The sequence below is a fragment of the Lissotriton vulgaris genome, chromosome 1_1 (assembly GCF_964263255.1).
Source record: "Lissotriton vulgaris chromosome 1_1, aLisVul1.2, whole genome shotgun sequence".
NCBI classification, from domain to species: Eukaryota; Metazoa; Chordata; class Amphibia; order Caudata; family Salamandridae; genus Lissotriton; species Lissotriton vulgaris.
The window spans coordinates 1369902350-1369919033 of record NC_141685.1 but is presented as its reverse complement, the minus strand read 5'-3'; the positions used below and the strand labels follow the sequence as shown (position 1 = coordinate 1369919033).

The 16684-nt window shown below is 41.6% G+C and overlaps 2 non-coding genes across 2 annotated transcripts; both read left to right on the top strand.

Annotated features, from left to right (window-relative positions):
- Window positions 1-6669: 6669 nt before the first annotated feature.
- Window positions 6670-6751, top strand: TRNAS-AGA (transfer RNA serine (anticodon AGA)). The gene has a single exon. It is a non-coding gene; the product is annotated as a tRNA-Ser (tRNA).
- A 2860-nt stretch (window positions 6752-9611) lies between these two features.
- Window positions 9612-9693, top strand: TRNAS-AGA (transfer RNA serine (anticodon AGA)). Its single transcript has one exon. It is a non-coding gene; the product is annotated as a tRNA-Ser (tRNA).
- Window positions 9694-16684: the final 6991 nt, after the last annotated feature.

The window sequence follows — 16684 nt, the reverse complement described above, 5'->3', positions numbered from 1 at the left end:
TACTCCACAATTTTCCCAACAAAATGAGGCCCATTATCGCTCCACAAAAATTTGCAAACTCCAAATCGAGGGAAGTACTCCTTGAGCAACACCTTAGCTGTTGTCAAAGCTGTATTATGTTTCGTGGGGAAAGCCTCAACCCATTTGCTAAAGGCACACACCACCACTAAGACATACTTAAGGTTATTGCAGCGCTCAAGCTGGATATAATCCATTTGGAGTACCTCGAATGGTGCAGAAGGTGGAACGAACCCTCCTTTCGGAGTATGGGTCCCCTTTGCAGGATTGTGCTGTAAACATATCAGACAGGTCTGCACTACTCTCTTAGCAGTATTGGCAATCTCGGGATGCTCCCAAACTCGTGTTAACAATCGAGTGATTGCAAGAGCTCCCACGTGCGCCAATCCGTGTGTCATCTGGACCATCGCCTGCAAGTAAGCTGCAGGCAATTTCCATCTCTCCATGTCCTTGCTTCTCCAACAACCCTCATCATCTAGTACCCCTTCTGCTGCCCATGCCGCAAGTTCTGATTCAGTAGCTGATTTCTGAATATCTAGTATCTCCGCTCTAGCATCATACCATCGCTCAGCCTGTGATTGTGTCACATACATGGGAGAGTCAGTTAGGGACATAGCTGTTTGTCTTGCTATGCTGTCTGCAAAAGCATTTCCTTGACCCACTTTATCAGTGATCTTTTTATGGGCACTGCATTTAACTATCGCTACTTTCTTCGGACAAAGAAACGCGTTTAAAAGGTCACGCACTAGTTCTCCGTGCATAATGTGTACTCCATGAGAAGTCAAAAACCCACGTTCTCTCCAGAGTACCCCAAAATCATGCGCTACTCCGAAGGCGTACCGGCTGTCTGTGTATATGTTCACACATAGGCCAGCACTCAGTTCGCAGGCTCTTGTCAAGGCTATCAGCTCTGCTGCTTGAGCCGATTTCTGTGGTATTCTAGCTGTTTCTACCACTGTCTTAAGTGTCGTGATCGCATATGCTGCGGAAGTCGTACCATCTGGCAGCCTCAAACACGATCCATCAACCCACAGTTCCCCATCCACATCTGGAAGTGGCATATCCTGTAAGTCGACACGACCCTTTGTCTGTTCCTCGGTCAGGAAAACACAGTCATGATGTTTTTCTTCCTGACCCTCCTCGACCGGATAGGGCAATAAAGTGGCAGGGTTCAGGGTAGCGCATCTTTTCAGTGTGATATGTGGCGCCAGAAGTGTGAGCTCATATCCTGTCAAACGTGCGCTCGTGAGATACTGTGTTTTCGTTTGATTCAACAGGGCATCTACTGCGTGGGGAACTAACACCAACAATTTGTGCGATAAAACTATTCCCTCACTCTGTCGTATAGCTACCGCTGTTGCTGCAACTGCTCGAAAGCACCCAGGTAACCCTCGTGCTACAGGGTCAAGAACCGCTGAAAAGTATGCGCATGGCCTTTGTTTATCCCCGTGTGCTTGCACTAACACTGAAAACGCGCACCCATCTTTCTCGTGCACATACAACGTGAAGATCTTTGTATAATCTGGTGTACCTAACACGGGTGCAGAGCAAAGGGCTTGTCTCAGATGGTCAAAGGCATTTTGACATTCATCTGTCCATTCAAGGGGCATTGGTGTAGTTTTGGACAGTAACGCTAACAAAGGTTTTATAATGTGCGAAAACCCCATGATCCACTGACTACAAAAGGACGTTAAACCTATGAAGGCACGTACATCTCTCTGAGTGCCGGGGATTGGTGTGTCTAAAATCGCCTGAATTCGATCTGATGTTAATGCACGCCCCTCCATAGACAAAAGATGACCGAGGTAGGTCACCTTGGGTCTACAGTATTGGAGCTTTTTCCTCGAAACCTTATGATTGTTTTGTGCCAAAAAGGAAAGCAAAGCAATTGTACTCTCCTCACATTGTGCATAAGAGTCTGCAGCTAACAAAAGGTCATCGACATACTGAATAAGGGCAACTCCAGATTGCAATTTAAAAGAATCAAGCTGTCTTTTTAAAGCCTGGCTGTAGATACTAGGACTCTCAGTGTAACCTTGAGGAACACGACAAAATCTATAAGATTTATTATTTAACGTGAAGCCAAACAAATATCTGCTATCAGGGTGGATAGGGATAGAAAAGAACGCATTTTTCAGATCAATGACACTAAAGGTCATTGCCGTTGGTGGGACCAGTGTAAGCAATGTCGTGATGTCAGACACCACCGGGTATTGGGGGATGACAATTTTGTTAATTTCTCTCAAATCAATAATAAATCGATAGACCTTGTCGTCAGTATCTTTCTTAAGGATCGGAAGGATAGGGCTGTTGCAAACATTGTAAGGAACCTCCTCCACTACTCCTGCAATGATCAAATCTTGGACAATGTGTGTCAGGGCAATTTCACCTTCCCTGGAAATCTTATACTGTGGTACACGTGGCAAAGGTACTCCCTCCTTTACAGTGATACAAATAGGTGGAATAAGCATCTCTCCCACATCCGTATCTGAGGTCGCCCATAACGTGTGCGGGAGAGAGGCTAATGCTGCAGTGTCTTGTATAGTGCAAAACCTGTCCGATTCGGGATAATTGTCATTCAAAATAACCCGCACTCCCTCGGGAGCGCAACGTATCATTGCTCGAAAATATTTAAGCAAATCAATGCCCAAGATGTTATCTGGTGTATGGGGCGACAACAAAAATTGACCAAAACTGAAAAATTTATCAAGACAAAGTGCAAGGGGTTTTGACAATGGGCTAGGAGAGGGTGTGCCATCAAACCCTACACATGTTATCATTTCGCCAGACAGGGGAGCCCTCGGAACCAAGTTTTTTGACAAAGCGCTACGAGTAGCTCCTGTATCGACTAAAAACTGATCAGTAGAACCCAAAATGCCCGCTGATACATATGGACCTTTCTGATCTACCGGCACTTCAACTGATTCCGTACCCCATCCTACGCAGTCCTATGCATGCACATAATCCTGATGCTCCACATTCTCACCCTCCGATATCTGATACTGATTCCATCTATCAAAAGTGTTACGTTCATCCTGGCCACGGCCCCTCTCTTCAACCCTTCCACGGTCACCTCCGCCACCTCTCGCCCCCGAATAACTGTTCCTCGACCTTCCACCTCCTCGACCACGCTGACTACGTTGTTCACGAAGTACCGGACAATCTTCAGCCCAATGCCCAAATTCCTTACAATAAGCACGTTGATCCTCTGCTATATCCGTACGACCATACGACGCATTACCCCCACCTCGTCTGCCTCTATCATTCCCTCTAGATTGCGTTCCACGAACCTGCGCCAACATCACCTTCATTTTCAATTCCTTCGCTTTCTTATCAACACTTTCCTTAGCCTCCAATTCCTGCCGCTCATAATACTGAGCCATAGTTAAGAAAGACGCAGGGGTCGCCGTGGCCCAGGAACTTTCACTCGATTTTAATCGTTTTGCAATCTCCGGTAGGAGATTAGCCACATACTTATCTACAAACAAATGCCTACCCGTATCATCTGTTAACGATTGACCACTGTAATCGTGAAACGCCTCTTCAAAGCGTGTAATGAAATCTGAGACCGTTTCATCCGACTTTTGTTTGCACGAAGCTAGCATGGTCCAATCGATCTTTTTAGAAGGAACAAGCATTTTTAGTTTAGTCAAAATAGCCGCCGGGAGGCCTAGAATCAACTCACATGGCTTACATGCAGGTTCCCTATCTAAATCTGCTTGGTTTATTTCTTTCCACGTTCCGCCAAGTATTGTTTCATCATTATTTTTACGAATCAATCTCCACATATCAGGCAGAAGAATTAACCCAAAAAACAAATCTATATCGACAAGAGTCATAACACAGGAGGAAATAGCCCCCTCCACTCCTTCATAGAATGCTGCTGGGTTTTTACGAAGATCAGGCAAAGAATTTTTCAACGCCATAACATCTGCTCTATTCCAAGGCGTATACACCCAATTATATATAAAATACCCCTTCGCATCCTTCGATGTTTTATCCTCATCTGTACCATCCCCTTTAGGTGGAACATGCAAAGGTGCAGCTTCACGCATAGGCATAACATGCACTTTATAATTCTTATCTGAACCCCGGAGAGAACACTCCGTAACGTGCTCTGTTGACCCCGGCACGGGCTCCTTATTCTTTTTCCCTTCATCCCGCAATCTGGACGCTTCATCCCGTAGCTGGATCAGTTGTTTGACAAGGTCATCCATATCTGTAAGGACAAACAAACATTTATCCAAGTTCTCACAATAAACCGACACAGCTTTAGGTTCTAGAGTATCTGAATATTTACGATATCGAGCAACAACTTCAGTCGCGAGAGTAGCCAAAAAACACAACAATTCTTTGTCTGTCCATTTACCCCTTTCAACTACAACGTCTGATACAGTTACTTGGCCCAGATTTAACTTCCTAGCATAACTACGCAACTCCGCTCCTCTCTGAGCAGATAACCTGACACTCGATAGATCCTTTTTATCTCGCCCTTCATCGTCGGAATCTTCAGTCGGAGCCGTAGGTGGAACGTACGGAGGCGGCGATCGATCTAATAACGAAAAATCATCAGTTTCATTATTAAGGACAGGATAAAGCGGTCGCCGAATAGGAAATTGACCGGTCGTTTGCAATTTACGTTCCCGTTCCTCCCTCTCTTTCTTTTCCTGAGCCTCCTTTTCCTCAAGCTGTAAAGCCTTATCTCGAGCAGCCTTGCGCTGCTCTTTGTCTGCCAAGGCAACCTCACGTTTCATACGTTCACGCACCGCTTTCTCCCACATTCGTACACAATCAAACATATTCTGTCTAGACCTGCGCTGAAAGAAACATTGCTCCACAAACTGAACCTTTCGTAAATCAAACGACCCATGTAGTGGCCATTGCAATTCGGGATCGGTTCTGGTATATTTATGCCATAATTTACTGTACATTATAGGGGGAAGGCCAAATTTTATGTACATTTCACGGTTTGGAGTTCCTTCTGGGGGAGCCGGCTGTGATTCCGCTAACCTAATTGTGGTACCATTTCCAAGACAGCACATCCCTCGGAGTGTGCTTAAAACAGGCATGTTCAAAAAGTATCACGAAAGCGCGATACCATATAAAATGGCACTTACAGTACTTCACACAAATGTGCCGCTCAGAGTAGAAAACAAGATTAGAGAAACATCTCTACATGCCTGCCTATGTGAAGTGCACTACACATATAGGTTCAAAGTTCACAAAGTCACAAATGTTAGCTAACTCAAATCAAAGTCACAGTCACAGAACTTTGGTAAGCGTCCGTAGACTACCTTACCGATCACAAATCGTAGAACTTCAGTAAGCGTCCGTGGACTACCTTACCAATCACAAATCTTACCCAAATCTCAAAAGGTCCAGATTCCAACTGCCAAGGTCTTTAATCGAATCAGCCAAACGGCACTTATCCAGCAACGCAGACGATCAAGAACTCAGTCGGAGACCGGCGCCACCTGGAAGGTCAGATCAGAAGGAAAGGAAGAAAACACCGTGGGTGCCAAGACTCGGGTCACTCGGTGGCAGCGTACGCATCCATGGCGAGTTTCCAATCCTTCGTCAAGACCTCCTTCGGGCATCCGAGTCGCCGATGAGTCCCTTCGTGGCCGCCAATTTGTGGTATCGGGTTCCCAAGGCCTACATGCTCCGTAGATAACCCACTTACACCAAAAGAACTGTTGGCACGGAAACTGAAAAGTACAAAGAACAAGTTTATTAAGACCCCATGGGGTGGTGGTACATTCCTACAGCACCCTTCGGTAATGCAAGAAGTATCACACCGAACATTGGTGTGATTCGTTCTTTTATACAGTTTACAGGTAATAAAAAGATAGGCGGTACAAGGTTACAGGGTTTTATGTACATATATGGTCATTTTTGGAACACAGCCAACTCATGGGAGGGGTTACAACTCCGCTGGTCAGTTTGGCGGAACATTCCTGAGGGGTGACTGGTCAGTTAGGACTGCGCATGTACAAGCTTGACCCTTACTAAAAATAGCCTGTTGCTGGGCAAACTTGAGTGGTCAGTGGTACGAACAACGGACTAAAGGGCATGCTGACCACGAGGCCGCTCATTCCCTAAAATGGCCGCCACAACGTACAAAATGGCGTTTTCTAATATGGCCAAGTTAAGGAAAATAACGTGTAGCAAAGCTAAGCGCTAACCCAGCCATCGTCAAATACGAGAAAACGAACTAAGGATAACATGATTAAAACATTAGGTTTCTCTACAGCATTTGGTGAGACAAGTGGGCCTTCTTTTATCTTCCATAAATGCAATCTTTCCCGGACCCCTTTATTATATAGCTCTTCAAGGAAAAAATATAAAGCGCTTACAAAGGAGCCTCAAATACTCAAAGATGGTAGACTTCTGTAATATGGGCCATATACTAAAAGCAGCACGAAAACAGAGTGCAGTAGGGTCCTAAAACTTGAGTGACCCATGAGAGTATGCATGCAAGCCTATGGTATTCCAAACTAGAGATATACGCATGCAATTTTTGTTTTTAGGGGAGAATGTGCGCGCTGAAAAAAACATTATTTTTAAAAAGTGCATTGCAGAATATCAGGAATTTGCTGTGGGACACCTTGAAAACTTGCATACAGATTATGTGAAAGCGCCTTACAGTCAGTTGTTGTGGCCGAGTGGTTAAGGCGATGGACTAGAAATCCATTGGGTTCTCCCCGCGCAGGTTCGAATCCTGCCGACAACGAGATTCTTTTTAACATCGGCTACAATTTCAGAAGTTAACCTTTAGTATACCTTCCATGTCAGTTTTATAAATAGGTGGCTTATTTTGGTGTCACTATTGCCATATCACATATTTATTATCGCTCCCCCTTTCATATCTTTGCTATAACTCTCGTCCTTCATTAGCGCTGGTGGAAACGCTTCAAATTATTATACCCTGGCTCTCTCGATCATACCTGTGCATGCACTTGAAACTTACTTTACCAATAAAAGAAGCAAATAGAGAAATAAAATAAAAGTGCTAGCTGGATTAGGCAAACACACTTCATAAAACTGCATTTTCTTTTCTATTCTCCCCCGTGTTACAAGCTTAACTGCTCCCTGTGTAATTTCTCTTAACCTGCTGTTCCTGGAAGAGAATTTCATCTACAAGCTCTTTCTGTGTTTTTTCCTAGTCTTTTCTTTCCCTTTTCTTAGATTTGTAACTGTTCCTTTACGTGCTCTATTTAGGTGCCATTAATCTCATTTGAGCTCCTTGTACCTGCTGCTGTTTTCTCCACACCTCATACTGCCTTTTCCCTCTTTCTCTCTTTCTCTGCGGTTGGTGGCTACTTTCCAAAGCGTCTGATGCCCCAATGTTCCTTCGTCTTGTTGTCAGACGTGAATTTGAAAAGCAACAAAATTAACAAGCCTTTACCACTCACACATGGCAGAAGTTTATACTTTAATTCAATGAGCTAAGAAAAGTGTGTTGTGGGGCCCCTACGAGCCATGGTGCTTGCTTCATCATAATTAGGCATGCAGTTATTAGCCACAGCTCTGGTTATGGGTCACTGAGGTCAGTTTCAATAATTCCTCAAAAACCTAACCATGCAGTCCCCCCTAACTGTGTAGTTATCTTGCTTTACTGCTGTTTGTGTGATTAGCTGGGAGGAGCTCACGGCAGCATCCTCCCAATAAAAGTGTAGACGGACCGTTCCTTAACTCTTTCTTGCTTCACATACAGATGGCTTGAGGAGGTACAGGGGAGATGCAGGTCTAATAAACAGAATAGAATATCTGCGCCAGGTGTGTTTCTCTGCATTGGTGTCCCATCACAGGCCCACCAGTGTATGTGTGATCTTTGACTTCTGCCAGTTCACAAGCAGGCGGCCAGGAAACGGTTTCAGCCTATCAACCACTGAGGAGATAAAGCCTTTGTATAAGGAATGAGGAAGCAATGAACACATTCAGCCTATCACAGGAGTAGCCCTGAGTGTTCCGAATTATAATTTCTTCATGTCACTGTACGTTATTGAGCCCAAGTAGCTCGCCGTGATCGTATAGTGGTTAGTACTCTGCGTTGTGGCCGCAGCAACCTCGTTTCGAATCCGAGTCACGGCATTGTGGTTGGCAATGTCACGGCAGTTAGGTTTTTCCTTTACAGAATTCCCAAATGTACCAGTGGTTTTTGTAAAATGTCTATTAAAAACAGATCCTTTTCAATATTTAAACGATCTAACGACAAATTATTTAAACACACATGATTATAAGATGTAGGTATACTGTACTTACTGACATAAATTATCGTTCTTGAACATATTTGCGGTAAGGGGAGCGGAGCTCTCCCCCAGGCCAATCAGAATGCAGATGAATGCAGTTGCAGTTGAGTGACCTGTGTTGTGGCTGTCTACAGGGAATGCACATATGTAGCTGTCTCGCAGCCCAATCCAGACGTCAATTGAAGACAGGTTTTCATGCAAATAGAGCAGTAAGTGCAGAGAAATGCTCACTCTCTAAAAATGGCATTTATACAATAGTAAGATTAAATCCAACCTCACCAGTAGATAGGATTTATCAATAAATAAATAAAGCTTCTCCTCTCTGATATGGAATTACCTCCCAAAAAGTATAAGGGAATACCCAATGCTAACCTATGAGAGGGGCAGACCTCACAGTAGTGAAAAATGTAATAGACTGTTTGATACTACAAGGACATACAAACTACCACAGTACATGTCTTACCTTTTACTTACATAGCATGATGCCCCTAGGACTACCTAGGGCCTACCTTAGGGGTTACTGATATGTAATAAAATTGGAGTTTAAGGCTTGGCAAGTAGTTTTAAATGCCAAGTCGAAGTGGCAGTACACTGCAGCACAGGCACTGCAGTAGCAGGCTTGAGACAGGTTTGAAATGCTATTTCTTTGGGCGGCACAATCAGTCCCTGGGTATATGGTATACCACTTTACAAGGGGCTTTCAAGTAAATTAAATCTGTCAGTCAGGTATACTCCAATTATACACATGATTAGGGAAGAAGCGCGTGCACTTAAGCACTGATTAGTAGCGATAAAGTGATCAGAGTCCTAAGGCCAACAAAAAGATACAGCAAAATGCGGAGGTGAAAAGCAATAAGGTGGGGTTGGGACCACCTTAAGAATGCAAGGTCTAACAAAAACGAACTAAGGATAACATGAGTAAAACATCAGGTTTCTCTACAGCATTTGGTGAGACAAGTGGGCCTTCTTTTATCTTCCATAAATGCAATCTTTCCCGGACCCCTTTATTATATAGCTCTTCAAGGAAAAAATATAAAGCACTTACAAAGGAGCCTCAAATACTCAAAGATGGTAGACTTCTGTAATATGGGCCATATACTAAAAGCAGCACGAAAACAGAGTGCAATAGGGTCCAAAAAACTTGAGTGACCCATGAGAGTATGCATGCAAGCCTATGGTATTCCAAACTAGAGATATACGCATGCAATTTTTGTTTTTAGGAGAGAATGTGCCTGCTGAAAAAAACATTATTTTTAAAAAGTGCATTGCAGAATATCAGGAATTTGCTGTGGGACACCTTGAAAACTTGCATACAGATTAGGTGCACACGCCTTACAGTCAGTTGTTGTGGCCGAGTGGTTAAGGCGATGGACTAGAAATCCATTGGGGTCTCCCCGTGCAGGTTCGAATCCTGCCGACAACGAGAATCTTTTTAACATCGGCTACAATTTCAGAAGTTAACCTTTAGTATTTCTTCCATGTCAGTTTTATAAATAGGTGGCTTATTTTGGTGTCACTATTGCCATATCACATATTTATTATCGCTCCCCCTTTCATATCTTTGCTATAACTCTCCTCCTTCATTAGCGCTGGTGCAAACGCTTCAAATTATTATACCCTGGCTCTCTTGGTCATACCTGTGCATGCACCTGAAACTTACTTTACCAATAAAAGAAGCAAATAGAGAAATAAAATAAAAGTGCTAGCTGGATTAGGCAAACACACTTCATAAAACTGCATTTTCTTTTATATTCTCCCCCGTGTTACAAGCTTAACTGCTCCCTGTGTAATTTCTCTTAACCTGCTGTTCCTGGAAGAGAATTTCATCTACAAGCTCTTTCTGTGTTTTTTCCTAGTCTTTTCTTTTCCTTTTCTTAGATTTGTAACTGTTCCTTTACGTGCTCTATTTAGGCGCTATTAATCTCATTTGAGCTCCTTGTACCTGCTGCTGTTTTCTCCACACCTCATACTGTCTTTTCCCTCTTTCTCTCTTTCTCTGCGGTTGGTGGCTACTTTCCAAAGCGTCTGATGCCCCAATGTTCCTTCGTCTTGTTGTCAGACGTGTATTTGAAAAGCAACAAAATTAACAAGCCTTTACCACTCACACATGGCAGAAGTTTATACTTTCATTCAATGAGCTAAGAAAAGTGTGTTGTGGGGCCCCTACGAGCCATGGTGCTTGCTTCATCATAATTGGGCATGCAGTTTTTAGCCACAGCTCTGATTATAGGTCACTGAGGTCAGTTTCAATAATTCCTCAAAAACCTAACCATGCAGTCCCCCCTAACTGTGTAGTTATCTTGCTTTACTGCTGTTTGTGTGATTAGCTGGGAGGAGCTCACGGCAGCATCCTCCCAATAAAAGTGTAGATGGACCGTTCCTTAACTCTTTCTTGCTTCACATACAGATGGCTTGAGGAGGTACAGGGGAGATGCAGGTCTAATAAACAGAATAGAATATCTGCGCCAGGTGTGTTTCTCTGCATTGGTGTCCCATCACAGGCCCACCAGTGTATGTGTGATCTTTGACTCCTGCCAGTTCACAAGCAGGCTGGCCAGGAAACGGTTTCAGCCTATCAACCACTGAGGAGATATAGCCTTTGTATAAGGAATGAGGAAGCAATGAACACATTCAGCCTATCACAGGAGTAGCCCTGAGTGTTCCGAATTATAATTTCTTCATGTCACTGTACGTTATTGAGCACAAGTAGCTCGCCGTGATCGTATAGTGGTTAGTACTCTGCGTTGTGGCCGCAGCAACCTCTGTTCGAATCTGAGTCACGGCATTGTGGTTGGCAATGTCACGGCAGTTGGGTTTTTCCTTTACAGAATTCCCAAATGTACCAGTTGTTTTTGTAAAATGTCTATTAAAAACAGATACTTTTCAATATTTAAACGATCTAACGACAAAATATTTAAACACACATGATTATAAGATGTAGGTATACTGTACTTACTGACATAAATTATTGTTCTTGAACATATTTGCGGTAAGGGGAGCGGAGCTCTCCCCCAGGCCAATCAGAATGCAGATGAATGCAGTTGCAGTTGAGTGACCTGTGTTGTGGCTGTCTACAGGGAATGCACATATGTAGCTGTCTCGCAGCCCAATCCAGACGTCAATTGAAGACAGGTTTTCATGCAAATAGAGCAGTAAGTGCATAGAAATGCTCCCTCTCTAAAAATGTCATTTATACAATAGTAAGATGAAATCCAACCTCACCAGTAGATAGGATTTATCAATAAATAAATAAAGCTTCTCCTCTCTGACATGGAATTACCCCCCAAAAAGTATAAGGGAATACCCAATGCTAACCTATGAGAGGGGCAGACCTCACAGTAGTGAAAAATGTAATAGACTGTTTGATACTACTAGGACATACAAACTACCACAGTACATGTCTTACCTTTTACTTACATAGCATGATGCCCCTAGGACTACCTAGGGCCTACCTTAGGGGTTACTGATATGTAATAAAATTGGAGTTTAAGGCTTGGAAAGTAGTTTTAAATGCCAAGTCGAAGTGGCAGTACACTGCAGCACAGGCACTGCAGTAGCAGGCTTGAGACAGGTTTGAAATGCTATTTCTTTGGGCGGCACAATCAGTCCCTGGGTATATGGTATACCACTTTACAAGGGGCTTTCAAGTAAATTAAATCTGTCAGTCAGGTATACTCCAATTATACACATGATTAGGGAAGAAGCACGTGCACTTCAGCACTGATTAGTAGCGATAAAGTGATCAGAGTCCTAAGGCCAACAAAAAGATACATCAAAATGCGGAGGTGAAAAGCAATAAGGTGGGGTTGGGACCACCTTATGAATGCAAGGTCTAACAAAAACGAACTAAGGATAACATGAGTAAAACATCAGGTTTCTCTACAGAATTTGGTGAGACAAGTGTGCCTTCTTTTATCTTCCATAAATGCAATCTTTCCCGGACCCCTTTCTTATATAGCTCTTCAAGGAAAAAATATAAAGCACTTACAAAGGAGCCTCAAATACTCAAAGATGGTAGACTTCTGTAATATGGGCCATATACTAAAAGCAGCACGAAAACAGAGTGCAATAGGGTCCAAAAAACTTGAGTGACCCATGAGAGTATGCATGCAAGCCTATGGTATTCTAAACTAGAGATATACGCATGCAATTTTTGTTTTTAGGAGAGAATGTGCCTGCTGAAAAAAACATTATTTTTAAAAAGTGCATTGCAGAATATCAGGAATTTGCTGCGGGACACCTTGAAAACTTGCATACAGATTATGTGCACTCACCTTACAGTCAGTTGTTGTGGCAGAGTGGTTAAGGCGATGGACTAGAAATCCATTGGATTCTCCCCGCGCAGGTTCGAATCCTGCCGACAACGAGAATCTTTTTAACATCGGCTACAATTTCAGAAGTTAACCTTTAGTATTTCTTCCATGTCAGTTTTATAAATAGGTGGCTTATTTTGGTGTCACTATTGCCATATCACATATTTATTATCGCTCCCCCTTTCATATCTTTGCTATAACTCTCGTCCTTCATTAGCGCTGGTGCAAACGCTTCAAATTATTATACCCTGGCTCTCTCGGTCATACCTGTGCATGCACTTGAAACTTACTATACCAATCAAAGAAGCAAATAGAGAAATAAAATAAAAGTGCTAGCTGGATTAGGCAAACACACTTCATAAAACTGCATTTTCTTTTCTATTCTCCCCCGTGTTACAAGCTTAACTGCTCCCTGTGTAATTTCTCTTAATCTGCTGTTCCTGGAAGAGAATTTCATCTACAAGCTCTTTCTGTGTTTTTTCCTAGTCTTTTCTTTCCCTTTTCTTAGATTTGTAACTGTTCCTTTACGTGCTCTATTTAGGCGCCATTAATCTCATTTGAGCTCCTTGTACCTGCTGCTGTTTTCTCCACACCTCATACTGTCTTTTCCCTCTTTCTCTCTTTCTCTGCGGTTGGTGGCTACTTTTCAAATCGTCTGATGCCCCAATGTTCCTTCGTCTTGTTGTCAGACGTGAATTTGAAAAGCAACAAAATTAACAAGCCTTTACCACTCACACATGGCAGAAGTTTATACTTTAATTCAATGAGCTAAGAAAAGTGTGTTGTGGGGCCCCTACGAGCCATGGTGCTTGCTTCATCATAATTAGGCATGCAGTTGATGAAGCCCAAAAACTAAAATTCTTTATAAACGATGACACAATCCACTATCACATTTACCAATCAATACCAGGCCCATAAACAGAGAGAGTGAGGTGAATGGATACTATATGTTTATTTAAGACATTCATAATAAACAAGACCAGCTTGTCATTTTAAAAAGTTTATTAAAACATATTTAAGAAAACTTGGGTTTGGAACTTTATTAAGCAAGCATTAGGAAAAGTCATAAGTAAGTTTTATTCAGCATTTTATAAAGAGAGCTTAATTCAAGATAATATTATTCATTAGCAGAAATAAGTGAAAAGGAAGAGCATTTCCAAAACCTAACTATCTCTCTGTCACTACCCTCATCGCCTGAAAACAAAGTCTTAAAAGTTACATTTCTTACGTGTAATCATCGGACAGCAGAACACGTCCTTCTGGAATCAAGAGCGTAAGCCAAAAGTTTGCAGCTAAAGCCTATTCTTATAGCCTAAATTAAGCTGAGCTAACTATTTTTCACATTCCAACAGCTGAATTCTGGCTCTCCATTGGCTGAATCACCTCACGCCACAGTAAACTGTGACATCTTCCGCCACGAGACCAGGCTTTACACAAAGTCATTGTTCATGTACAGAATCCTGGCGACAGTTCCTTAATCTGCTACATTTTGTAGCAAAAATGTTCAAGCAATACAAAATCTTGTCACGTCTCTTCCTTTCAGCCTTGAGCCTGACCGTTCTGAGCTTTCCATGGCACATCCAAACCCACTCCACAGAGTTGACTTTAGCAGTTCCTTTTTTAAAGATTTCATAATAAAAGTTTGTAGGCTTGTCATCTTTTTTTTCAAAATAAACTTTCTCCTGTGGCTTAGCATCAGCAGGCCTCTTTTAGAAGGCGTCAATTTTCTGCGCCACTTTTTGCTTGCGTCACTGCGCCACTTTCAGCTTGCATCACTTTTTCAGAAAACTATTATTTAAACAAACACAAAAGAATAATTAATTCAGGTAAAACAAACCCTTCTGTTACCCACCCTTTCCCTGCTAGTAATTAACCCATTAATAAATGACAACTAGCAGAAGCAAACAAATAAAGCAACACATAAAATAACTACCATTCTTCATGTAATCCAGCTTTATGTTTCTGAAAGAATAAAAAGATGATTAAATAATACACAGACAGACAAACACAACATAGGACATACATGTAAGCACATATAAAAGCACATGCCATGAATGATCAGCTGCATATTAATAGTAACAAAGACAATAGGACAGACATAACAAACAGGACAAGATTAATAATGTGTTACAAAAACAGACTTGCAAATGCAACAAGAGCACATGTAATTAGTTTCCCGTGTGTTCATGTGTGGAGCAAACTTAATCTAGATTGTGTTAATTAAACAAATCATGCAAACACTCATTAATATATTATTTCAAATTATGAGAGTATGACATCACGAGCTAGAATAAAATATTTTCTAAAGCTCGCTCTATCAACTCCCTCATCTGTTGATTTCAAAATCACCAAACAACACCCAAAATTTTTTAATTAAAAATGTTATCTATTGAACATGTTTCAGGCTTACTCTGGATTAGTATTTAAGCTCTAATTTCATCTATCTCATAATTAGTATTGAGTCTTACATCTTACCAATTCTGTATCCTTTACCCTTTCTTTATTCAGCTAAGTTTGAATCCTTTCTACCTTTGAATCCCCAACCCCCAATGAATTTAGGGAACTAAGTTTTAAATTGCATAACTACATTTTGAATTGCACCAACAAAACAAATATCAATCTGAGTATTATAAAACAAAACAAAAATTAGTACATAATATATACCCCCTCTTTTTTTTTCAAACTAAAACATGTTTTCTTCGACCTAGTGTCTTACATAGAAGTGTTTCCAGCTAACACAATTTCTTCGACCTTGAGTCACTCTAACATAATTTCTTCAGCCTTATGCCAAAAATAAATCTCAACTTAAAGAAAACTAACACAATGTCTTCAGCCTTATGCCAAAAATAAACCTTAACTTAAAGAAAACTAAACTTAGTCATTGTCACCATTTTCTTTCAAGACCACCTGACTGCTACTGCGCTCCTCAACTATTGAAGAGATAGTTATGTAGACCCATTCTGGAGACTTGTATTTTACATTTGGTCTCAATGGTCTTTTGCTTTTCCTGGCAATCATTTCAATTTTCTCTTCAGTTTGCTCTTTTTTGTCTGAATCACTCTTCTGATTTGATACTTCATATTTGAATTTTAAATCTTTAGGCCAGACATCACCTTTTCTCAAGAGTTTCTTCTTAGGCTTGCTTTCTTTACATTCAGCTTTCCAAGCCCTTTTTCCGAATCTTCTTATCTCAGACTCTTCATCACTCCCGTCTGTATCATTTTCTGAGACTTCAAATCTGTACCTAGGAACTTCTTTACTCGGCAGCTTCACTCCATTAGGAACATCATCCTTACAGCTAGTACTTGGTAATTCTTCCTCTTCTTCAGGGATCACCTTTAGCTTCCCAGTTTCAGGATTCTTGTTCCCGCATTCAGAGCTACTCTTCTGCTTTTCAATACTCTCCTGGACTTGATTATCTTCTTGCTCAGAATTTTCTGCTTCTGAATCTTCTCTTTCTGCTTGACATTCTTCTAGCAGATTTTCATCATTTTCTGAATCTAGAATTACAATCTCTAGATCTTCTTCATTCAATGTTTCATTCACATTGACATCATCATCCAGATGTCGACCACCTTGTCGATCTTCAAGATCTGGATTTGTGACATTATCATTCAGATATCGACCACCCTGTCGATCTTCAAGATCTGGATCTTCTTCAGGAATTTCTTTTTCAGAGTCTGAATCAGTTGTAGTCTCTTTACTAACTTCATCAGTGTTATCAGGTGCAGGTACACAAAGGGTATTACTGATATGCATCCATCCAGTATCTGTTGTCACCTGACTTGCTTTCTGCCACCTGGGTACTAGACAGTTTCTCCTCCAATGAGCCTTTGTTCTGACTAAGTCTCTTGGCAATAGATCATGAGCCTGCTCATTTTCCACATCTGTTCCCAACTGATGGAATACAGAAACTGTATCATTTTTTTCATTTTGGAAAAGCTTCTAACCACTTTGAAAGTAAACAAATGATGACTAGGACATATCTCAGTTTGTTATGTTGGGGCATTTCAAAAATATCTGTTTGAATAGTTGTAAATGAACCACCCACCCGGCCTATGGTTCCCAAATTCTCAAATGTCTTTTGATCTGGAATGTTTT